The following is a 25,694-nucleotide window of genomic DNA, read 5'->3' as shown; positions in this document are numbered from 1 at the left end:
CGCGTGGTAGAGGCGGTGTTTCGTCGCGCACTGACGTCAGTATGAAACACAGGACCGTTTGCTGAGCCTTGTGTCTATAAAAGCTTTCCTTTAACTAACAAGGAAGTTTTCAGCTCTGAAACTTAGAGGATATTCTTATATCACCATGACCTTTGATATATCAAAAGCTCAAGGGAAAGTTGATTCCTCAATTCATCACCCCTTTAAAACACTGAGCTGCAGTATACCTTGTGTGCGCATAAACATGTCATGCACAATTCAAAAACCTTCACTCTTGTCAGTCTCTTTGAAATTTTAATTACTAATTTCTACCCAGAGCAAAATCAGTCGTTCTTTCATCTTAAGTTTATTCATCTGCCTCTTTTCTTTATGCAGATGAGGTAGAGAGCTTTGATGATCTGAGTCATGTATCAATATCACTGACAGATTGTTATGCAATGCTCTGCAATACGGCAACAATCCTGCACATGTGCTCACAGACACACTTGCACTCACATTCACACTCACACTAACATGTCAAAAAAGAAAAGGCAAACATTGCATCACACACACAGATAACTGAGCAAATCAAATTATAGAGAAAAAAGTAACATGTGGCAGAGGTGAAGTGTTTTAAATCTTTGGTAAGAGGCGCAAAATAAAATAAACTTTATCGTAGGTCTATAAAAATGTTGGCCAGTCTTGTGAATTAACGCTATTTCCAAATGGATAATGTATAACTTTGGTGCTTAAAAACAATCTCATAATTTTCAACATCATGAAATATTAAATTTATGGAGACATGTTTAGGAATTTTTTGTCATTAGGACATATTGTCTGTTCGCAGGTTTCAAAAGCCATTCAAATTCAAATGGACCAGCACTGTCACATTCTGGAGTCACTGATGAAGTTCAGGCAAAAAGAAGGATCTGGTCACATTGATGAAGGCAACACAATCTCTGATGTCATTGTTTAAGGATTCACAAACAAGAACTGAATACTTGAGAAATGTTGAGAAAGAGAGATACTGGTACTGGTTCTGAAAAAAACAAACAAAAAAACAAACAAACAAACCGTTCTTTGCCTTTCACGTCGAGCCGAACAGCTTAATGAGTCGGTGGGCGGGGCTACTGGATTAGACACGCGGTAGAGGTGTTTCGTCACGCACTGACGTCAGTATAAAGCAACAGGATCCTTTGCTGAGCCTGGTGTCTATAAAAGCTTTTCTTTGACTAACAAGGACGTTTTCAGCTCTGAAACTTAGAGGATATTCTTATATTACCATGACCTTTGATATATCAAAAGCTCAAGGGAAAGTTGATTTCTCAATTCATCACCCCTTTAAATAAGCTTTGGTTCAGGTGATCACCTAACCAGCACCTCTTTCATTAGAATGAGGTGTGCCTGTGTTGGAATTCAACAGATATTGGAATGGAATGGCTTCCATACTTGTAGAGATGCTGATTTAAGAAAAATTGCAGTGGTCTTTTCCAGAGCTGTATATGGCTTTTAATTTATTATTAGTTAATACTTTAATTTATTATAAAAAACTCTAAGCAAAATTCAGCATAAATATAGCAGTGGCTGTCTGTAATAAACTTGCATAAGCGAGCAGAGAAATTTAGACAAGAATCTTACTATTACCTGTCATTGATATCAAAATGGGCAGTCTTCGCAGTTTCCACAATTTGGCTCCAATTATTAATTTTGATGAATGTTAATTTTTCATCTGATACCATCCATATTGAAACAAAAAAAAACAAAAAAATGCCAAAGATTGGAGTGCAAATGGTAGATCAGGTAGGTAAAAAAAACAGAAACAAAAAACAGGAGAGAGTGTTTGGATAATACAACATCAGCAATCACAGATATTCACATTCAGACGGATATGATTTCACAGACTCAGAGGACCGCTGAGTTTGCCGAAAAACAGTAGGTTGTAGGTAAGATCTTGGCAGATTCTGATTGGGATTCAAATCACAAAGTATGAAACATGATATTCCCTAATGTACCGCACAAATTAGGCTAGTTTATACAGTATTTTAGCTCCAATTCAGACATTATTATATGTTGTTTATCACAGAATCTTGGTTAAAAATTCACTCTAGTATTATATCACAGAACATTTCAAAGTCTTGCAAATGATTTAGAGTAAAAAGCAAAAGTTCTGCCACTAATAAATATTTCACCTTGATATATTTTCTGGGGGGGGAGGAAGTTGAGAGACCTCAAACAGCTTGGGAGAAGCCTGAAATGACACATTCACATTTGGATGAAGGCTAAATGCTCACTATATTTATTAAAATAGCGGACGAGACATGTAGCAATATAAGACATCTGACAAACTTGGACTTGAACAGCATTTGTCTTCAGCTGTACTCTGATTTACAAGGTCCCTAAGCATTGTTTTCTTTGATTGCTATACAATCTGTTCCCTTGGATGAACCTGCACTGCCACCAAACGCTTGAAAGTCGCACAGATTACTGATAACATACTACATACCACATACTGTTATGGTGTAAATAAATATAGCTTGCATAAATAAATATAAATGAAAGCGTAAAAATAAAATACATATTTATATAAGAAAAAAACATGTTTATATATTATTATATGCTAAGATTAAGATGAATATAAAATGATAAATGACTACAAATGTTTAACGTAAAAATGTATTTGATTTACGATGCACATGTGTCTTCTTAACTGTCATGTGCATAATATTTCCATTAAAGGGGTTAAATGCACACTCCATGCTGCGTTTCAAACATATTGCAGGTTGCATCGATTTTTTAAGAGTTTATTTTAGCCAAACTTTATATAGCATGGAAACAATGATACACTTCCTGTAAAGTGTACTGCATATAAACCCTTTTCACTTTTCTGGGTTTCTCAGAAGCAGGAGTCATCATAGTTGGGTAACTTTTATAGCGGTGAATGAGAGAATGCATTAAATATATTTTGTGTCCTCATTTGCTTAAATAGCACAATGAAAAACTCCGCAATAGTGATTTCACAAATTTCAAAAAGGCGGAGAGGTAGAGTGAGATTGATAACGGCAGTCAAAAGAGAGCAATGTGTTCATTTTGACATCACTCCCATAGATGCTGTATTAGAAACACCCTCACAGCAGCGGTGAGTTGTTTTTTGTAATTGAATGCAAAATTAATATAATTCAAAGCATTAGTGTTAGAAATGTACATACTTAAAAAAATGAAAATACAAAAAACATTGCAGGATTTACGTTACCGTTAAAATGCGTCATTATCGCAGTCTGTGAAAAGGCCCCATTGTACACTTGTTCCCTAAGCCATCTACTGTGTCCTTTGGACTGAGTATACATGCTCCCTATGATTTGGAATCTCACTAAAGATGGTCAAACGCCTCATGAAGTCAACTTAATGATACCTATCCTGACTGAATGGAAAGTACCCTTTGTTAGACCATAATAACAAGCTATTGTCCCGGTCACAGCTCACAGCATACTTCAATGTGTTTGACTGTATGCCTGTTTGGGTGTGTGTGTGTGTGTCTACTATGAAGGAAGTCCGAGGGCACCAGTGGAAATGATGCACATTCTTTAGTTTTCCTGTTGTGACCTAACTGTTTTCTGTGTGTGTGTTTGTATGCAGTAAAAATTTTAAGAATGTCAGAATATGTGTGTCAGAGCTTGTCCCTGGTGCTTTTAGAATTGCCTTTGCCACTTTAATGTGTGTTTTTGGGAAGGAGAGGGCATTTTACAAGCTATTTTGTGAAAGTGAAGACTAAATTGTGAAATATTACCATTTAAAATAATAATTTTCTATTTAATATATAAAATGTAAAATAAAATAAAATAACAATTGTTTAAAAATAAAACGTTTTTGAAATGTTGTGCTGCTTAATATTTTTGTGGAAACTGTAATACATTTTTTTCAGAATTCTTTGATGAATAGAAAGTTCAAAAGAATTTATTTGAAATAGAAAACTTAAAAAAAGGTAATCTATTGAACCTAATTTTATGAAGTTCAAACACTCCTTGAGAAACAGCAGACTAAATTCATGGTCTGCACTCTGATGGACATAACTGAGTCAGAACATGTGTTGCAGTATATGTGTGTGTGTGTGTGTGTGTGTGTGTGTGTGTGTGTGTGTGTGTGTGTGTGTGTGTGTGTGTGTGTGTGTGTGTGTGTGTGTGTGTGTGTGTGTGTGTGTGTGTGTGGAGCAGAATGAACCAAGCATGAATGTCTTTTCCTGTTTTGGTCATGGACAAACACACACGGGCATTGTGTGTGTGTGGATGCCCAGGTCATAGTGTCAAGCACACGTCACTCACTGCATGACACATCTCAGCACTTATCACAGCTTCCTCTGCTTCCCTCACACGCTGTTACTATGACAATGACAAACAATCTGTACTTGATCTGCTGGGGAAACATGGATTTTGATATTTTTTTTAAAAGGATGTAAATGTGTTTCGATCACATCACAAAGCATGTGATTTGTTAAAATGACACCACCATCAGTAGCCTGTGTGTGTGTGTGTCTAACTCTTTCATAATAGCCCTGTGTAAGCGGCACTTCATTAACAGATTCCGTTTGACCAATCATGAAAGAATCAGATGGCCAACTGATTGTTTGTAATGAGTAGAGAACAATGAGCATCCTGTTTCACACACACACACACACACACACACACACACACATATGTTGGTCTATGTGGTTTACAGGGACTCTCCATAGGCGTAATTGATTTTATACCGTACAAACTGCATTTTCTATCCCCTTACACTGCCCCTGTCCCTAAACCTACCCATCAGAGGAAACATTCTGCATTTTTACTTTCTCAAAAAAACATCATTTAGTATGTTTTTAAAGCTATTTGAATTATGAGGACATTTGAAATGTCCTCATAAACCACATTTATAGTGTAATACCAGTGTAATACCCATGTAGTTATACAAATGTGTGTCCTCATAAACCACATAAACAGGCACACACACACACACACACACACACACACACACACACACACACACACACACGCGCACACACACACACACAGCTTGCCTTATCCAGCCATGTCTTAAAAAGTGATTATGAAGAATGAGAAGTTTCACTGCCATTACACTGCTCTCTTCATCTGTCAGCATTAACAAGGCAAGTCTAATCATAGTAAAAAAAAACTAAAAAACTAAACACACATTACTGCATGTTAATTGCTAAAATGGCAAAGCATGACTAAGAGGCCCATTTGCACCTACGTTTAACATTTGCTTTTTAAAAGTAGATAGTATCTTAATATTTTAAGACGGATTACATTTACACCTTACATCAAATTGCATTAGTCAAGGACAAGGTCAAGGTTTTCTTTAAAAACTCTGATGCCCTATTCAAAATGCTTTTACTTTTTTACAGAAAAACACGTTTATTGCATTTCACAAATATTACCACAGTCAAGGACACTGATAGGGACTATAAGTGAAGGGGAAAATATAGTTTAAGCATCCTTGCGGAAAAACAAAAAAGAAGGAACCTAAAGTTCTGCTAATATCAATAGCAAATTAGCAATGCAACTGTTTCACAATACATTCTAAATGCATTTAGGATTGCTAACAGACTGATCCAACTGCTCAAACAGTACATCATGGCGCTAGCAACAACAAGATCAAGGGTTTGACTCTCACAATTCGAGAAAAAAGTATTTTGAATGCACATCGTTCAAGGAATTTGGTATCTGTAAGATTTGTAATGTTTTTTAAAGAAGTTTCTTATGTTCACTAAGGTGCCAATTTTTGAAAAATACTCTGAAATATGATTACGATTTAAAATAACTGCTTTCTGTTTTAATATATTTCAAAATGTAATTTATTCCTACAGCAGCCATTACTCCAGTCACCAGTGTCACATGAAATCAGTCTAATATGTTGATTTGCTACTCAAGAAACATTATCATCAATGGTCGAAATGGTTGTGCTGCTTAATTATTATTTTTATTTTTTCAGGATTCTTTGACAAATAGAAAGTTCAAAAGAACAGCACTTATTTGAAATGGAAAAACGTTGTAGCAATGCAAGTCTTTGTCGTCACTTTTGATTAAGTTAACGCATCCTTGCTGAACTGAAATACGGACCCCAAACTTTTGAACAGTAGTGTGAGTCACTTTGAATAAAAGCCTCTACCAAATGAAATCCAGTCAAGAGAAATACATATTAATACCATGTGTACGGGGCTCTAAGTGGAGCGGGACGCCTGACCAATCAAAGGCTCCACAGCCACAGTAAAAATGCCAGGACGGGTGCGGGTCAATGTGTCTGCTGCTGGGTTGAGCTCTGATTGACAGAAGCGGTGCTGAAAACAGACATGCGGAGAGGGGGATGAGAGAGTTCCGCCGGCAGGAGAAGAAAAAGGGGACAGGAGAGAAATGAAGGCAGTTAACATTCCACAGGTAAAGTCCCCTACTGAATAAACACAGAGAGTCTGTCCAGTCATAGCTCACATGGGGGGAAAGTCAACGCGTTTGAGACAGATGTTTTGCAAGTGAAATAATAATGTCTTATCTAGTCTCTTTTTCCGAGGATCTGGTTATTAATTTTCATTCATACCTTCCCTCATTCACACTGTGATTAACCGTACATATTGTCTCAGCGATAGCGGTATCGCATTATCCCGCGGAGACTGTTGTTCTTTCTCGCTGATTTCCAGTCAGTCTCTTTTGTTTTATTCTGGTACAACAGGCTAAAATTAAAGATTCGCTGTTAGACAACAACTAGTCATATCTGGACAGGCATGGAACCTAGTCGAGACAATGAGGTCATTTAAGGAAAGGAGTTTTGCAGTGTGATTCATTTTTTAGCACGGCTGCTACCAAGCATTCTAGCATTCCCTAAAAGCCCGGTTCCAGGCAATGGCCAGTGTGGGGCCCCTAGTGCAGTGAACCCTGGTAATCCTTGTGCACTCAAGGCCTACTTCCTTCCCTTCAGCTGCAGCCTCACTCCCTGCCCTGTCTCAGGCTATTAATAGAGCAACAATGATCTGTGAATACAGTCCTATATGGAATGTCCTGCAATGGTGGACAGACTGGTTTGCATTTTAGGTATAAACAAGGCAGTCGTAAGCATATGTGACCTGTACTGGCAAAATGAGTCGCAAAAAAACCTTCAAAATAATGTATGATTTGTTGGAATCAGACAAAAAAAAGACTGAGCTACACCTGTTTGAAGTCGATAGAGTCAGATAGAGTTTTGGCAAAAAATCGAGTTAAAGTTTTCTGACGGTTCCAGAACAAAATCACTTAGCAACCATACCTTACAATCCCTGGTAATAACCCGAAATTTGGCACACACTAAATCCAAACCAAATATCTATAGAAAAAAAATATATATATTTAACTTTTTCTCCATGATACCACACTTGCTTGATTAACATTATTAATAAAATAGCCTATATTAAGACCTACTGTACCGCACGGATCCAATATAACGTTACACATCAGATGTTTTTCCCCAACAGCTGACCAAACGTTCATTCAAGACATGACAGATGTTTGCGTGAATACTCGCTAAGACAGATATTTTGAAATACTGTAATTCTATATGTGTATATCAGGATCACGTGCTGGCTGAGAGGCGTCTGTGTGTACGTGCGCACCAGTCTTCAAGAAGTGAGCAGAGATAAACGGCATGGACAAGGGAAAGTTACTCCTAATCTGCATAGAGTGTATGTGGGTTATTTAAGGGCAAAAATTGTCCAGATACAGTTTTACAGGTCCATTTACAACCCTATAAATTGTCCCCAGAATGTAGTGCTCTGTTTTTGCCTTATTTGGAAGAGTCATGAATATTAATGTTGAGGTCTGCTCTGATTGGCTTATTTCAGCAGCTCACAGCAGTTCAGCGAAGCGGCTCTTGAGTCCTGACCGTCCTGACAGAACACAGACCAACTGAATGACACTTTAAGCAGAACATCTGAAATGGAGATTGATAAAATGCAATCTCAATTTCAGATGTTTTGCTTAAAGTGTCATTCAGTCTACATTTTAGACTTGTCTTTTTTCGTCAACGATATTGCATGTTTATATAACGTTAGTCACAATGTAGGCTACGCAGTAACTGTGATGTACTCTGAACAAGCATGCGAAAACATCATAGGCCTACTTCAGTTCTCAAAAATATAAATATATAACTTATATTTTTACTAAATGAATAGCCTTGTTAAATGACTGTCGTTTTAACTTATATGGTAGAAGGATCGAGTAAGCAAAGTATCTACGGTTGTATTTTGTAATTCAAAATAATATTAACCTTTGTCATTAGACACACTATTTAGTTTTGTATGGTACTTGGTGTTTCCTATTGTTACTGTACTAGCATTTTGCGTCATCTAGAAAATGCGGTCTCTCTAAGAAACTTTCAATTTAATCAGAAATTGTTTAAACAGCTAGTCAATAAGTGGATAAATCATTACTTACTGATTACTTACAGTTGCCCCTTTCTTCAGTTTAAGACGCTGAGCGAAGCTTGCTTGAAATTGGCCGAACAAACGAAAGATTTGTTGTGTTATCCGATTATAAAAACCTCAACCAAGACTGTTGACATATGAAAAGTCTCCATGTCTCCTGCACAGCCTGAACATGACATATGTGTGTCCATGAGAGTTGCCGTTTTTGCTATCCTCAAGTGTCTTGTTTACCATCAGTAGATTCGGCTTCGTCAGTTCCGCCTGACAATGAACATGTTTGGACAGATGCAAATGTTGGGGGCGTGCATATAAATGATCCCTAACGCTTGCGTCACGGTTGGGTTTATGTTGAGAAGCACTTATTTTCCCGTGGTGTTTTTGATTCACGAGCTTTACATAAGAAGTAGGAGGCAATGGTGTTTGAGACCCACAGTATGTGATGTCCATGTACTGAACACTTATTATTTCACTATGGCAAGGTTAATTCAATTCTTTCATTCTCACCTTTAATGAACTTATTTTTGTGAAAACCTAAAATTCGACCAAAACTGATATGTTTCAGCTGGTAAATAGCCTATGCGCATTCCGAGTCGTTTTTGTAGTCACATATGTAGAAAGCATTGATGTGTGTCATGATTGACACAGACTTGCATGTGTACATAATGATACTGTATATAAGGAAGGTTTGGTGATGATGCTTGTCAATATTAAAATGTACTAATTTGTCTAAAAATTAGGGTTAGAGTTAAAAAAAAAAATTATTAATCCAAAACTTTAAAAAGTACAGCATTAAAAATTGATATTCATTTTGAAATTTGCAAAAGATTGCATTAAACAGTGTTAGTAAATTATAAGCGTTTGACTTTAAGTGAGCATTAGAATGGTAAAGATAATTTAAATGTAAAAAAAAAGACTAAATTCAAATTAATAAAAATTCTAATGTATGCATAATATGTTATGAAAGTCATTTTTTAAAATAAATTGCTGAACCTTCTGATTCTAAATTCTAAACAGGCTATCCAATTCTGAACTGCTGTGCTTTCTACACTGACCAGAGACAGTTTTAGCAACACCACCAATTTATAGTTTTGGGTCCATCCTGGATAAGAACAAAACTTTGAGAAGGAGAGTGCTGCTGCTATAAGATTTTCAATGGTAACTTTTACAACAATGCAAGAAGGGCTTTCAGGAGTGCGGGCATGGCTCCGGACCACAACAGCAGAATGCTAAATCACTTACTCTTGTTTCTGGTAAGTTCTGGTAAGTTTTCACCTGTTTACATATACTCCGATACACACATGCTCACACTGTCAATGATACACAAAACAGCAGTGGAAAAGTGAAAATCAATCCCTTACCTCTCAACAGTGCAAAAACACCTCACACCATCACTTCATCAGCACATAAAGAGCCAATGGTCACATGTCCCACTGTCCAGTTACAGTCCAGCTACATCCAAACTCTCTTTTTTCCCTTTTCTCCATTCACACACTCTCTTTCTAGCGGGAATAGCAGCTTTGAGTGAGAGTGAGAGCGAGTGTTTGCTAGAGCTACACTCCGACAGGGGTATTCACTGCAAACAGAGTTCAGACCCTCCCCTTTACACAAGATCTAAGCCATGCGAGCAGAGAGAGGGAGAGAGGGGGAGAGAGAGAGAGAGAGAGAGAGAGAGAGAGAGAGAGAGAGAGAGAGAGAGAGAGAGAGAGAGAGAGAGAGAGAGAGAGAGAGAGAGAGAGAGAGATGTGTAGGTATGCTATGTGTGAAAGAGAGAGCAAGAGGAAAAGGAATGTCTTTCCTTCATAGAGAACAATAATAGAAGCCCAACTATTATACAAACAAAAACACAAGCAGACATTTCCAGGGGAACTTTGTCATTAGGCATGACTATGTATAAACGTCTGTTTGAACTCATATTCCCCTTTCACATTGCTCTTCTCACTCTACAGACTACACACACACACAGACACACACACGCACACGGCTGCGTAAGGGAATGCCGTTGTTCATTGACGCCCTCAGGGCAGAGGGAGGGTGGGGTCAAGAGCAGGGAAAGCCAAATTCCAGACGGATACTAGACCAATCAGATGTCAGGCTGTGGTCAAGAAGGCAAAGACATCAGGATTGGGTTCTACTACAGCCGAGAAGCAGCAAACTACACAAAGAACAGAACAGAAGCCAGCCTCTCATTAAAAAATCATTACACTCTCATACAGCTTAGAAGAAACCAATGTGTGGAGGACCACAGACAACAGTAAGTCCAAGTAGGGGTGTCTTTCACCATAACTTTTCTTTTTTCCAATAATGCATTTTTAGAATCTATTAAATAAGATCAGCCCTCTCTGTTCCTTGCCATCCAGCACCAACAAAAGGCAGAAAAAGAAAAATGGTTGTGCTATAATGTTATATTGAGGGCAAGAAATCAGAGAAATTAGAAGACATGCAGAGCCTTTTATACGATTAGAAGCAAAAAAAATGTTTCACCCTTTTGTTGGGCCCTATGACTTCTGTAACACACAAATAAAACATAAATATGTATATGTATTTTGCTACCTACATCAAGTGTTTCTGAGTAGAGGAAACCACAAACACTTCCATTTTATTTTAAAGGGGGGGTGAAACACTCAGTTTCAGTCAGTGTCATGTCAATCTTGAGTACCTATAGAGTAGCATTGCATCCTGCATAACTCCGAAAAGTTTTTATTTTTTTAATAATTATATAAGAAAGATGCGCTGTTCCGAGTCTTTCCGAAAAAAGCCGAGCGGGTGGGGGCGTGTCGTGTGAGCGGAGCTAAATAATGACGTGTGCAGCAGCGCGCTGTGTGTTGAGTCGAGCGTCATCCCTAACAGCGGAAAAAAACTTTATTCAAAATAAAAATATGGCTTTTAATCAGATACAGCCATACATCTATGATCCGGAATCAGACCCAGAGGCTGCAGTTGAACAGGAGCAGCAGCAAAAACGACTAGAGCAGGACGTCTGTATGTGGTAAGTTACAAGTTATACACTAACTATATAATATGCTTAGCGGCTTGTGTTATTTACATATTTATACTTGAATTATATCGTAGTATTTTTGTCTTTGAAGGTGTACATGTAGGAAGTGCAGTTGTGCACGTGTGTTTGTGTGTTTACGCGTGGTTTGTGTAGACAGTAAGCGGACTAAAAGCAGTCTCACTCACCCTTCTAACGTTGGGACTGCTCCATCCTTCAGCATTAGGCGATTGGGAAAATTCGGCGTCGAGCTGGGCCTTGTTTATGAAACAGTCGGCAGCGAACAGATATAAACATTCGCGCAACTCAGTTGCTGATCCGGAAAAGCAAATTACATCCACTGTTGCCTTAACGCGGGGTTTTTGGCGAATCTGTGCAGGACTGTCTTGGTCTGGCAACCAAAAACCCACTTTTTTGGTGACATTGTTATGTGCTATGTGTAATTGTCACCTGTCCAGCATCCTACAAGCCCCGCTTTGATGGGCGTAGGCTGTTGCTTTCGCTCTCTCCCTCGCTCTCTCTCACGCGCTTCCGGTAGAATTGTCCGTAAGGCCCATACAAGGAAATTCCGCCCCCACTAACGTCAATGGGGACGCATGATCTCAAAAAACTTGCCGAAACTTATGACTAACCGGAAGTAGTATTTTTGACAAAGAAATACTCCCATCAAACGTCCACCTTAACTTTTGAAACTTTGTCTATGTTTAGTATGGGATTCCAAGTCTTTAACAGTGTAAAAAGATCAGTATGCATGAAACAGCATTTCACCCCCCCTTTAAGTGATCAACACAATTTTCTACATTTCACCGCTTCCTAAACTACAACCTGAACACAACTACTGACACAAACAGAGATGAATATAAATAGAGATAAAGATTAAAGATGATTGTGAAGGCTCGCTGGAAAATTGTAATTCTTGATAAAGTATAGTCAGTTGGTCATATATTGCAAAATAAACATCTCCGGATTAATACAAGGCTCCACTGATTCACATCAGGGTCTAAATAAATCAATTATGCATTAGCCCTTACATATATTTATTGATAATTATGTATAAAACCCATTCCACAAACACAGCACCGTTTTTAATCACCTTTCTATATATACTATCTACTTTTTTTTCTATATAATATTTTGTATATTTTATGACATTATACATACATCTATTCAGTTTATAACTTTTTCATACACATTTCCATTTCTCTATATTTTCAATTTATTTCAGATTATTTCTTTATTCATCTACAAAGACGATAAAGAGCTATAGACTTACTAAGAGAAAGGACATACAAGACATACATATGAGTGACAAATGCCATGCAGGTTGACAACATTTCTTCCAAAAGCATCACAGGAAAGTTATTCATTTCAGAACCACCTAATGCTCTCATTCAATCCTTACTAACAAGCTATGCACTCGGCACAGATAATATTCTCTCAATTTTTAGTTTTTCATGTTTTGATGTTACATGTAACGGTTGAGACAAATCAGACACAATTTGTAATTAAATATTAAATTATATTTAATGAATGATCCAGCAAACTTACTCCCCAAAAAAGTTTGGTGAAAACATCCCCCAGAAGAGCAAGGAAGGTCTCTGTTTCCATGGCTACCATGAGATAAGGCTTGGCTTATGACTTAAAGGAATTTCCAGAAAGCTGTGATTCTTTTTGAAAAGGAACCTGCAATATCCTTAAAAAGGACTTTCCTGCATTCATTTATAGAAAACTGTTCCATAAATGAACATGCACCTCAGGACACGGAATTAAACTGTTTTGTAAAGGATCTCTTGAAGGGATGCACTGTAATGTAAACAAATTTTGTCCGATACTGTTAACCAATAATTATTGATATTTTAAAGTTGATAACCGATATATTGACCGATAAATCTAAATATAAATTTTAATAAACTTTGAGAGCCTGATTAAAAAAACAAAAGGCTCACCATTAAAAGCTATGTCCCAAACACTTCAATGTGAATCAATTTGTGTAAGATTCCTTAACTTTTCAAATTATTTTTACACTCCTATGGCTAACTAAAAAATGGAAACAGTTTACAATAAGGTTTAATTTTTGTTAGCATGTAATTAACCAACAATGAAAGAACAATACTTCTACAGGATTTATTAATCTTAGTTCATGTTAATCTTCTTATAGTTATATTGTGAGATATTCTGTATTGCCAGACGTTTCTATAAGCAATAATGTTAAACCATGTGTTACATTGTTGCTAGTCGAAAACCAGAAAAGAGAGAGAGATCTCTCACGCGGAGCTACAGCGCGCTCAACACGACAGAGTGACTATGGCCAACAAAAGCTTAGTCTGGTGATATAAATCTTATAGTATTTTCGATTTTGGTTGCCAAGAATTATATATAGATGATGAGGTAAAACTATTTAAAACTTGCCACATTCTGTATTGCGCAATTTCCTTCCCTTCACAGCTGTGAGCATTGGTAAACCCCAAACTTAAAGGGGGGGTGAAACACGCAGTTTCAGTCAATCTAATGTCAATCTTGAGTACCTATAGAGTAGTATTGCATCCTTCATATCTCCGAAAAGTCTTTAGTTTTATCATATTTATAAAAGAAATATAGGCTGTACCCAGTCTTTCCGGAAAAAAACGAGCGGCTGGAGGCGTATCGTGTGGGCGGAGCTAAAGAATGACGAGCGCGCAAAGCGGTGACGTCCTCAAGCGTGGACAAACCCATCTATCTCAGCTAATACAGATAATGATCCACAATCAAATCTGAGGGAGAAATAAATTGAACAGGAGAAACGGCAACATCAGGACGTCCGTCTCTGTGGTATGTTCTGTATTTAGTGGCCTCTCCACATTTCTGTGTCTTTACTCGCAGTGTATAAGGACATGATTCAGTTTATGGACTATTGTATGCGACTAGACCTTAGAAGTAGCAAGCAAAAAGGTTTTGCACGTCAGACTAGTGTAACGTTATACAGAACAACAATGGAGTAACCGTTAGCGCATTTGAATGACGAAGCACGCGATCGTGTTGTTTACTGATGTTTACTCACGCGACGGTAGTCAACAGCACAGACATTTGAAGCAGTTTTACTCACCGGCTGCTTCCAAAAGCAGGACCGAACCTTTATCGCTGGGACCGCTCCGTCAAAAACACACTTCTTTGGTATGATTTGGTGAAGTCCTGTGACAGCAGTGGCATGTAAATCCACTTTGAGACGCGACTGAAACGATGTTGTGAAGCTTTCCGTGATTTCTGCGTTCAAATCGGTTCAAATGCAGCGCTGCCTTCCCGGAATGCTGTGCTGAAGCGTTGAAGTCGCTCGACGTCACCCATAGGAATAAAGTGGAGCGCGGCGCGACATAAGTGTTCACGGACGACTGGATCTGCAGCTGAGAGAGTGTTTACGGCGTGCATTTCCTCTCTCGCTCTAGTCGCGCGCGCGCACTACCGGGAGAAGAGCCCGTACGGCCCATACAAGGACCTTCCTCTCTATTAACGTCAAGCCGACCCATACTCGAAAAAAACTTGCCGAAACTTGTGAGAAACCGGAAGGAGTATTTTTAACACAGAAATACTCCATCAAACGTCCAACATTAGTTTTTGAAACTTTGTCTATGTTTAGGATGGGAATCGAAGTCTTTAACAGTGTAAAAAGCTCAGTATGCATGAAACAGCATTTCACCCCCCCTTTAATGCCAGAATCAGCATAATCGGGGATAATGCAGTCTCTACTGTTGCTAAATTGCGGGATGTGTTTGTTAATAAATAGGTAGAGCTATTATTAAAAGCACAATAATCCAAGCAAGAGTTTCCAACTTCAAGGTGGCTTATGCGTGTGCGCTTCAAAACAGTCAGCAACTACTTTAGGCTTTGTGTGTGGTCGCTAAACCGTCAAATACACACAACAAATAGCCTATGTCAAAATGACTTACAGAGTATTCACATTTTATGTCTTAAATGGGCATTAATAGCTGGAAGAAAATATTGGCACAAAAGGCTGCGAATGCACAAGCGAACTTGACTGTGCTTGTCATGAAGGTGCAACTCCGAGGACTCGCTCTTCCCTCAACAAACGCACTAAAACACAACGTTCTTTTAGTCGTGATTTCATTATTTAGCTTATGATAGAATTGCGCTGCACATAATAGTATTTTCCTTTTCGAAGTGATTCCAATAATATTTCAAGCAAACCCATTATGGCGGACAGCGTGTTGTTACACAAACATTAGCGATTAATTATCCAGAGTGCCTCTGGGCAGATCCAATCGCTTTAAACTTCAGCAGAGTTCCCGCCAATGGAGAGTGGCCAGACTCTCTGTACAAATGAAAGGTACAAGAGTCTGGTAAAACCAGGACACTAATTCGCTACAAAATGCTGAGTAGGCTAATCTATACACACCCTTTATGGCACTGAGGTAATAGAACGGAAACTAATGAATATCTAATGATTGCTGAACTGCAGTGGACAGTTAACAATAACAATTTGATTGGGTAAAAGCTATTTTCTAGGTCAGCGTGCCACATTATGGCTAAAAAAATGAAGCTACTTACAGTGCAGAATTTCATTGTTCATTGCAATCTGCTGAAAATCATTGTCTTGCTTAAGTAATAACAATGTGAATTTGCCTAGGCTGCAGCACACTTAATTACAGTGCCCTGTGAAAGTATTCGGCCCCCTTGAACTTTGCAACCTTTTGCCACATTTCAGGCTTCAAACATAAAGATATAAAACTGTAATTTTTTTGAGAAGAATCAACAACAATTGGGACACAATCATGAAGTGGAACGAAATTTATTAGATATTTCAAACTTTTTTTAACAAATCAAAAACTGAAAAATTGGGCGTGCAAAATTATTCGGCCCCTTTACTTTCAGTGCAGCAAACTCTCTCCAGAAGTTCAGTGAGGATCTCTGAATGATCCAATGTTGACCTAAATGACTAATGATGATAAACAGAATCCACCTGTGTGTAATCAAGTCTCCATATAAATGCACCTGCACTGTAATAGTCTCAGAGGTCCGTTTAAAGCGCAGAGAGCATCATGAAGAACAAGGAACACACCAGGCAGGTCAGAGATACTGTTGTGGAGAAGTTTAAAGCCGGATTTAGATACAAAAAGATTTCCCAAGTTTTAAACATCCAAAGGAGCACTGTGCAAGCGATAATATGGAAATGGAAGGAGTATCAGACCACTGCAAATCTACCAAGACCTGGCCGTCCCTCTAAACTTTCAGCTCATACAAGGAGAAGACTGATCAAAGATGCAGCCAAGAGGCCCATGATCACTCTGGATGAACTGCAGAGATCTACAGCTGAGGTGGGAGACTCTGTCCATAGGACAACAATCAGTCGTATATTGCATAAATCTGGCCTTTATGGAAGAGTGGCAAGAAGAAAGCCATTTCTTAAAGATATCCATAAAAAGTGTCGTTTAACGTTTGCCACAAGCCACCTGAGAGACACACCAAACATGTGGAAGAAGGTGCTCTGGCAGATAAAACCAAAATTGAACTTTTTGGCAACAATGGAAAACGTTATGTTTGGCGTAAAAGCAACACAGCTCATCACCCTGAACACACCATCCCCACTGTCAAACATGGTGGTGGCAGCATCATGGTTTGGGCCTGCTTTTCTTCAGCAGGGACAGGGAAGATGGTTAAAATTGATGGGAAGATGGATGGAGCCAAATACAGGACCATTCTGGAAGAAACCCTGATGGATTCTGCAAAAGACCTGAGACTGGGACGGAAATTTGTCTTCCAACAAGAAAATGATCCAAAACATAAAGCAAAATCTACAATGGAATGGTTAAAAAATAAACTCATCCAGGTGTTAGAATGGCCAAGTCAAAGTCCAGACCTGAATCCAATCGAGAATCTGTGGAAAGAACTGAAAACTGCTGTTCACAAACGCTCTCCATCCGACCTCACTTCGCAAGGCACTGTACACAAGCAAGTTTTACAGAAAAATGTATATGTTTAATTTGTTAACATTTCATAATCATTTTATTATTGTTATTATTATTTTATTTGTTATTAATTATAGACTTTATTTATTTTTTAACTGCATTTTTGAAGTCCCAGTGTCACATCCTGTTCTGAGGCCATTTACACTGAAACTAAAGATAACTTTCAAACGTCACATCAGAAAAGCAAGAATCTCTGTATCATTCCTTCAGCTAAAGTCTCCTCATGCAGAGGAGCCGAATTGAGAAAACTTCCACAGGAAAAATGTCAACAGCTGTTACCACGGAGACAAAGCCTTCGCTGTGCCTGATCCATGGGAAGTCCGAGGCCAGTGGTCCTGATGAGCGCCTGTCCTGAAAGCTGAAAAATGGCAGAGCACCTGCATTCCCGCCTGGAACTGAACAAGTGCAACATTCCAGAGTCTGAAAAAGCCGCCACACTTTACCACCTGGGAGACAGAAAAGCCCTCCAAGCGGAGGAGTTCTTGCTTTAAGCTCCTTAGAATGGCTCAGAATGGGTCCTGAATTCTCCACCAAGGCTCATGATACATGCTTGACATGGTCTTGTTGCACAGAATGGAATTCCACACTGGACCTATGAAAGGACGTATTAGCATATGGAAAGCATGCAGTGTTGGAGCCACATTCAATACTAGTCTCACATTAATACTAGTCTAGTCAGGTTCTCTTTCGCTGTAAAACCCCCCACCAAAAAAACAGTTTTGTGAGTATTCTCATAAGAGCTGTCTTAAATCAGTAAAATAACATATTCATTGAATTAAAAAAGTTTAAAGAAAATGAGATGTGCGTGACAGCACGTCAGATTCACGTCATGTTCGGCAGCGGCCAATATTAAAGTGACAGCAGCCTAATAAACCAGTTGCTCTGATGTACGCCATTAATGTTAATCAAAGAACAAAGGTGACAGAGAAAATTGTAGCTTTAATAAGGATTCATCTATATTTAATTTATAATTTATGCAGTTAAGAAAGGCATTTGATCACTTTATTCAATAGATATAACAGGTAGGAAAGCCACAGGTAAATATGACATTTATTATAATGGGTTTATGTAAAGTTTAATTTCACATAAATAAATAAATAAATAAATAAATAAATAAATAAATAAATAAATAAATAAATAAATAAATAAAGGCAATGTAAAGCCTAATAAATGATGAAATGTACAACCATTCATTATTCTGTAATGTTAAATGTCTAAAAAAATATAGTTTTTAATGTTTAAAAAAAATATTTTAACAGAGATATCAGCAGCAGCATTATTATCGAGATACTGGCCTTCATTCATAAAAAGATGTCATTAAAACAAATATTTAAAATATGCTGTTTTTAAGTTGTTTCTAAAATAATTTGGAGATTAACTGAGAAATATACTTACAATATAAAAATATTAAAAACAATTGATCGCGATTCATTACAGAAAAAAATTGCGATTAATTTGTTATTATTTTAATTAATTGACAGCACTAAACATAACGTAACAACAACATACAAAACATAATAAAAAAAAAATGTATACAACAAACAAAGGATATTTCATGTAATTGCAACTTTTTATATTTTACAATATGACTTTGTTATTTAACTTTATATCACAATTACTATTTTAATATTTTACACTGAGTCAGAAACAGACTTTAATAGTAAACTTCTCTAACTCAGCTCTCACAGATCTCCATCTGCCTCAGCTCTGCGTTTTCATAAACTACACAAGAGAGGAAAACAGGCCAGACGAAAGACAGATTAGACTCGCGCTTGCTGTGATTAGCTCTTCAATTGGGAAGCGCTTAGCAGTCATACATGCTTCTTTCACAGGCATCCAAATCAACGCTTGCTCCTTTCAACAGTGCTTACACTGCTCAACAAAAGTGTCTTCTCAAACCTTTTGTTCTCAACATGTACAATGGATTGGGATTGGTAAAGTCCCTTGCAGCGATGCTATTTCTAAACACATCCACACAAATCTACAGAGCTCAATGTGTAAAACCCTTTTTTCAGAAAACTAGTTGTCCTCGAGGAGGTTAGGGAAATGTGTGTTTCATAAACATACTTTGCCATTGTAATCCTCTATATTGAATATATATTGTAATATATATTGTTTTTGAGTACAACATCAGAAAAATGATACGGCAGTGCACATTATATATATGTTTTTGCTAACTTTGGATTCCTCTGAGAACTCTAATACCATTCAGATAGGAAAGCCTGAATGCCTTTTCTCCCACAACACACCTCTGCTAATTTACGTTGACCTTTAATCAAATACTGCAAATAATGGTGCTGATTATTTTTAATAATAGTTTTAATAGTTTTCTATTTTAAAACTGTAAAAATAGTAACTTTTTTTCAGGATTCTTTGATGAATAGAACGTTCAAACAAACAGCATTTATTTGAAATATAAATATTTTATATTCTTTACTGTCTTTAATTTTAATAAATGTAAATACATGTTGCCTATTCATTTCTTTAATTAAAAATAAATAAATAAATAAAATAAATAAATAATGGCTATGTAAAGCATAATAAATGATGAAATGTACAACATTTAAAGGTCCCATTCTTCGCGTGTTTTCGAAGCTTTGATTATGTTTAGTGTGCAATATAACTTGAGTTCATGTTTCGCGTGTAAAAAAACACAGTATTTTTCACACAATTGACTTATCTGTACAGCGCTGTTTTCTCTGTCCTAAAAACGGCCTGATGATTTCCTTGTTCTATGAAGTCCCTCCTTCAGAAATACGTAACGAGTTCTGATTGGGCCAGCGCTTCCTGTGTTGTGATTGGACAGCAGCTTAGTGCATTTTGCCCGGAAAGCTCCCGCCTCTTACCATAACGGGGAGATACAAGCGCTTAATGTGCGCTCTTCTCCACGTGGGAGAGCAACAAGACCACACCCCTTTTTTGCGTGTTCTTGTGGGCGGAGGGTTAGTCAACAAACGGTTCTAGTGACGTCATTACATCCCTGCACTTCCTGCTGTAGTCCAAACCGGCCGTTCGCTGTAGGCTTTGAAAGGGAACTTCTGTTAAATAAAATATCTCGCTTGGCATTGAACTTTGAGCTTTATAATTTTACAGGTATTATTTATGCTCTAACAGCAACATTACACACTAACTAAAGTTTGAAAGATTCCCGCGAAGAACGGGACCTTTAATTATACTGTAATGATAAATGTCTAAAATAGTTTTTAATGTTTAAAAAAAATTATTTAACGAAGACATCAGTAGCAGCATTAGTATCGAGATACAATAATAAATAAATAAATAAATAAATAAATAAATAAATAAACAAACAAACAAACTTTTGAATGGTAGTTTTTTTCTCTAAAACTTTAGTTTCTTGAATGGTACACAATAGAAGATATTTTGCTATTGCCCATATAAATGAATTCATGCCACCTGAGAGACTGAATATTTCATGAAAGAATTTGTGAAAAAGCCATTACAGTACAACACAGACAAACTCATCCAGAAACACAGATGATTATACTGTAAAATCTGTAGCTTGTCATTTTAATTGGGTTTTAGGTCATACAGTTTTGGATTTAGTTTTAGCTACCGCTTTTAAAGAACTGAAATGAAAGAAAACAATGACTTTTTTCTTAGCAATATTTCTTTCCTCAATGTTACTTTATACAAGCCAGGAAACATCTGACACAGCCACATCTACTATAAACTCCCTCGCACAGAGAAACACACACACACACACAAACACGCAGCAGGGCTCCCATCACCAACAAACAAACTGAAACTCTACATAAGTGCTCAGATCAGAGCGTCTTCAGAAAATAGACTAGATCAACAAGCTCTATTCAGAAACAACCGAGACATTTAAAAGCCTGTGACTGACACACTTCTCTATTGTTCTGTAACTACATTTCTCTGAGAAAAACTTCTTGTCTGTTCAAATTCACTTCAACGATATATTACTGTTTCCACCACTCATTCTAAAGTTCTTTCATTTCTTTCAAACTAGGAAACTCTGACTCGCACTAACTTGTACAATCTATATTCAACTGAATCCAAATGGAGGTCATATCTCCTATATTTGTAAAACTATGAAATGTATGTAACAGGTTTTGTTTGAAAATCATGTATGGAGAGAACCACTATGCATCCCATTCAAACTGTTTATTTTTCAATTTTCTTATGTTTTTGCCTTATGTAGCGTCATATGGATTCTGGATACTATCCCAGAGTGTCAGGCCGTAGACAGGAAAACACCCTGGATGCAGGGAAACACCGCCCATCACAGGGCTCCATTCAATTCCTCCACACACAATTCTTCAATAAACACTTTTAAGTAATGCATCAGCCAGCTCCAAGATTTTGGAACATAATAACAGTGAATATTCACATTACCACCAGCAACAGAAAATACAGACTATAAAAACTAGGGATGCAACAATACAATTATTCCACAGTTCAAACAATGCATCGGTTTTTAACAACGGCTTTTGGTTCGGTTCGTTTTTTTAAAGTTTTTTTTTTGCTATTCTATTCTTAGGCGACAGGAACAGAAAGAGGTTAAGGAGAATTTTTTAAAATTGTAATACTCTTTCGTTATTTTACTTAAAAGCCTTGAAAAGCCTTACTTAAACTTAACTTTACTTAAAAAAAAAAAAAAAAAAAAAACCTTGTACCCATTTCTACACTGTAAATTTTTCTTATTTAGAAAAAAAGTTAAATGTTTGCCTTAAAATTTTGAGTTCATTGAAATAAAATGTTTGAGTTAATACAATGACATTTTTTTGAGATTTGACAACCTTTATTAAAATAATATTTAAATATTTTGTAAGCATATTGGGTAATTGTGTGTGTTTTATTTCTGATGACACAGTGAAACATGCCAAATAGTGCTATTTTCATGATTTATCACGTTTTATGTGGTTCAGATACAAAAATATTTTGAGTTTCTATTTATTAAACAAATTCATTGTATCAACTCAAATTTTAAGGCAACCAGGTTACTTACTTTTTTAATTTAAACCAACAAAAACCAACATTTTTTTTACAGTGTAGTGTACTGTATAATATAACATTTATATATAGAGATTTACAGTTGCAGCTCAGAGATGTGCAGTAGCATTTAAGTATGAAATTGAATTAATAAAGGCTAAAATTAAAACGACCTAGTCTTCAATATACATTGTTTAAAAGCTGCTGTACTTTTACTTTATTCAGGAGCAGTGAGTGATTTTATGAACATAATTTTAGAGGTAAACTGTCCCTTTAAAAGAACAAGTGTTCACAATCACTTTTTTTTTTTTTACTTTCACTTAACAGAAATAACCGACTGTGATTATATATGTTAATCTTGTGTGTATTTGACAGTATTAGTGCAGTAAGACTACTCAGTCCAGTAATCACGTGTGCTTGACAGACTTTTAGTGCGCATGCTCAGCGCATGTAAAACGCAAATTCAATGTTTAACTGGAAAGGCTTACAAATGCCGCTAAACATCCCCTAACTTTAGTGCACATGATTGGATATTTGCTCATATCAGCGCGTAGACTCACAGGCACACCCAAACAGAGCTGAAATAAACTGAGAGAAATATTTCAAACGGAGAGAAATATAAATAATTAATTAAAAGCATAACCGGAAAAAAACACAATTCACAAGCGTGTATTGAACCGTGAAGTATGCAAGTAGGGGTCTGTTAACAGGGTACAAAGCAAGTACTTATTTTTATGGTGTTTAATATTTAAATAAATAATGAAATAAAATATAAATACAAATAATAATAAAAAATAAATAATGAAATAAAATATAAATACAAATAATAATAATAAAAAACTCCTATCGAAAGAGAATACCAATTATCCATATTCATCATTCTAAACAGATACATTAGATATGACTTCTCATTTATTTGAAAAGTGTACTTCATGTTGAAGTAATCCTACAATCACCTATTAAAAATGCATTTTGATTATTTTGGAGCACCGACATCAATATTCTACGCAATCTGATCCTGTATTTGAGTTTGTTATTCTCCAGAAATGAAAACTGCTTTGCATAAATGGAAGGTTGCCCAGACCAAGATTAGATTTGTTTCTGAAGAGGAATGAGATAGCACTGCCACATTCAAGCAGAGAAGTGTTGATTAAACCTCTTGTTTTCTCACCCTTTCACTCTCTCTCCCCTCTCAGCTTATTACTAAGCAACTTCACAAAAGTTTTGTTTCACGCAGATTTTTGAGGTCGATCTTCAAATGCTCGGAATACAAATTCACACAGCAAATGCAAATATGCACAAATACAAGTCACATAAAGATAATACATAAAGATAGACATATGGACACATAAAAATAACTCTGAAAGTTTCAACTACCAGCCTACTTGGCTCACATACAAAGACATTGCTGCTGGACAGGCAGATGGTGGCAAAGGATCCCCGAGAGTCTTAATAAGGCGCTAGCAAAAGCTGAAGGATAGAACATCAAATTTGATCTGTTCTGTTCCCTTACTGTTCTCATGGGCTTCTGTAACGAAACCCCCCTTTGAACAGCTCTAGAGACGAAGCATGAAACTTTCTCACATATAAACACCCAAAAGACAAAAGATAATATAAAGACATTCTTCCCTGCAAGATATTCAGTTAGATGGAAGTGTGCAGACACATACTCTTTTGTCTTTGGTCTAATAATTAGAGAGTCCCCTCCAGTCAAAGCAGACATGTATGCAGTTCCCAGAGGCCAGAAGTGACTCAGAGAGAATGACTGAGAGATTCTCTTGTTTATCACTTCGTGAAAAACTGTAGTAATCCCCCCACACTCCCTCCCTTTCCTACTCCACTTGCTCTCTTCTATCCTATCCTCTACTCAACGAAAAGAAAGAGTGAAGTAGGACGACAAACAGACCTATTTCCATTTCAATGAGGGCCAGGAATTCGTTGTTCTTCCTCACAAGAAATGACTGTCTCACTCTGCTCTCTCCCAAAATGCTTTAAAGACCACATGAGGAGTTGTTGCTTTTCCTCCACGCTCATTAGATTTGAAGGTAGTGTACTCCGTACTCTGTAGGGTACACATGCAATATTTCCATTAAACAGCTGCCCTTTCTCTTCAAGGAAAACGCGGTGAGGGATAATGTATACCCAGCCGGTTGTTATCGCAGAATAAACCCCGACAGAGTGATCAGGATCAGTCTTGCATCACTCTGAAGGGGTTTATTCTGCGATAACAACCGGCTGGGTGTACATTATCCCGCTTATTACACGGCTACTAGTCTCAAATAAATTAGACACAAAATATTGTATTGAGATTAAATATTTGATTAGCTCTTACGCAAAGCTTCCGCGAAGAAAAACATTTCCAACCTGCTTTAAGCCCTTGTCTATTGCTGAAGATTTGCCATATGCCCTTGCTAAATGTTGAAAATGAATGCTGAAAGGGTTAGTTCACCCAAAAATGAAACCAAGCCTATGGTTTACTCACCCTCAAGTTATCATAAGTGTATGACATTCTTCTTTCAGACAAATACAATCGTAGTTATATTTAAAAAGTCCAGGCTAACGTTAATCCCAGCAGTAGTTGTAGTTGTGTTTGAAGTCCATAAAAATGCAGCTGTCCGTCAAATAACGTGCTCCACACGACTCCGATGGGTTATTAGAGCCTTCTGATTCGAATCGATGCGTTTGTGTAAGAAAAATATCTTTATTAAATAGTTATAAAGGAAACCTGCCTTGAAGTCTTCCATTGTAACCCACGGCTGTTTAAGCCACAAGATGGCGCCAGCGTTAAGTAGTAGTACCGGTCAAGATAACTCGTAGTACCCGGATGAGCGGGTGTTATTAGGGAATAACATACCGCTGAAATGCGCGATTGACCAATCAGAATCAAGTATTTCACAGAGCCGTGTAATAAATATTGATGACTCAACCTGCATTACACAGGTTTGTCCAATCAGCTGTCCTCTAGAATGAGAATGTCCCTCCTACTAACAACACATACAGCTGACTAGCAAGAAGCAAATCTTTGATCATGGCTGTGAAGTAACTAAATGTGTGATCCCCTCAATATTTAAGCTCAAACTTCCTGTTGTCAACAGACATGCAACAACACAGGGATGCAAACTGCCCTAAAGGTACTGTATGTAAGCTTTTGGCTGTACTAAAGCACACAAATACCATAATAAGTTTGCAGATATGTAGGAAACATGTTGGGTTCACTTACTCGTTTCTCTGAGAAACAATGCTACAGCTAGTTATTTGACTTTGAAATGTGCGTTGTGTTTCGGAATGTCTGTTTTTGTTTTGGTCTGTGTGATATTACCTGTTGCCAGTTTACCCAATAGTATTTCGCTAC

At 37.2% G+C, this 25,694-nt stretch overlaps 1 protein-coding gene across 4 annotated transcripts in view; it reads right to left on the bottom strand.

Moving 5' to 3' along the window:
- The window catches only part of dab2ipb (DAB2 interacting protein b), a 194,197-nt gene that overhangs the window by 122,973 nt on the left and 45,530 nt on the right, over positions 1-25,694 (bottom strand). Inside the window, exon 1 of one of the 4 annotated variants that reach the window (XM_067438640.1) lies at positions 9,778-9,924. The exons of the other annotated variants lie outside the window; for them this stretch is intronic. The gene's annotated coding sequence lies outside the window, so the exon portion shown is untranslated. Of the gene's footprint in view, positions 1-9,777; positions 9,925-25,694 lie in introns of those variants that run through there. 4 annotated transcript variants of the gene reach the window in all.

The sequence above is a fragment of the Pseudorasbora parva genome, chromosome 3 (assembly GCF_024679245.1).
Source record: "Pseudorasbora parva isolate DD20220531a chromosome 3, ASM2467924v1, whole genome shotgun sequence".
Classification (NCBI taxonomy): domain Eukaryota; kingdom Metazoa; phylum Chordata; class Actinopteri; order Cypriniformes; family Gobionidae; genus Pseudorasbora; species Pseudorasbora parva.
Note: the sequence above shows the minus strand (reverse complement) of the source record. Positions and strands in the feature narration are given on the sequence as shown.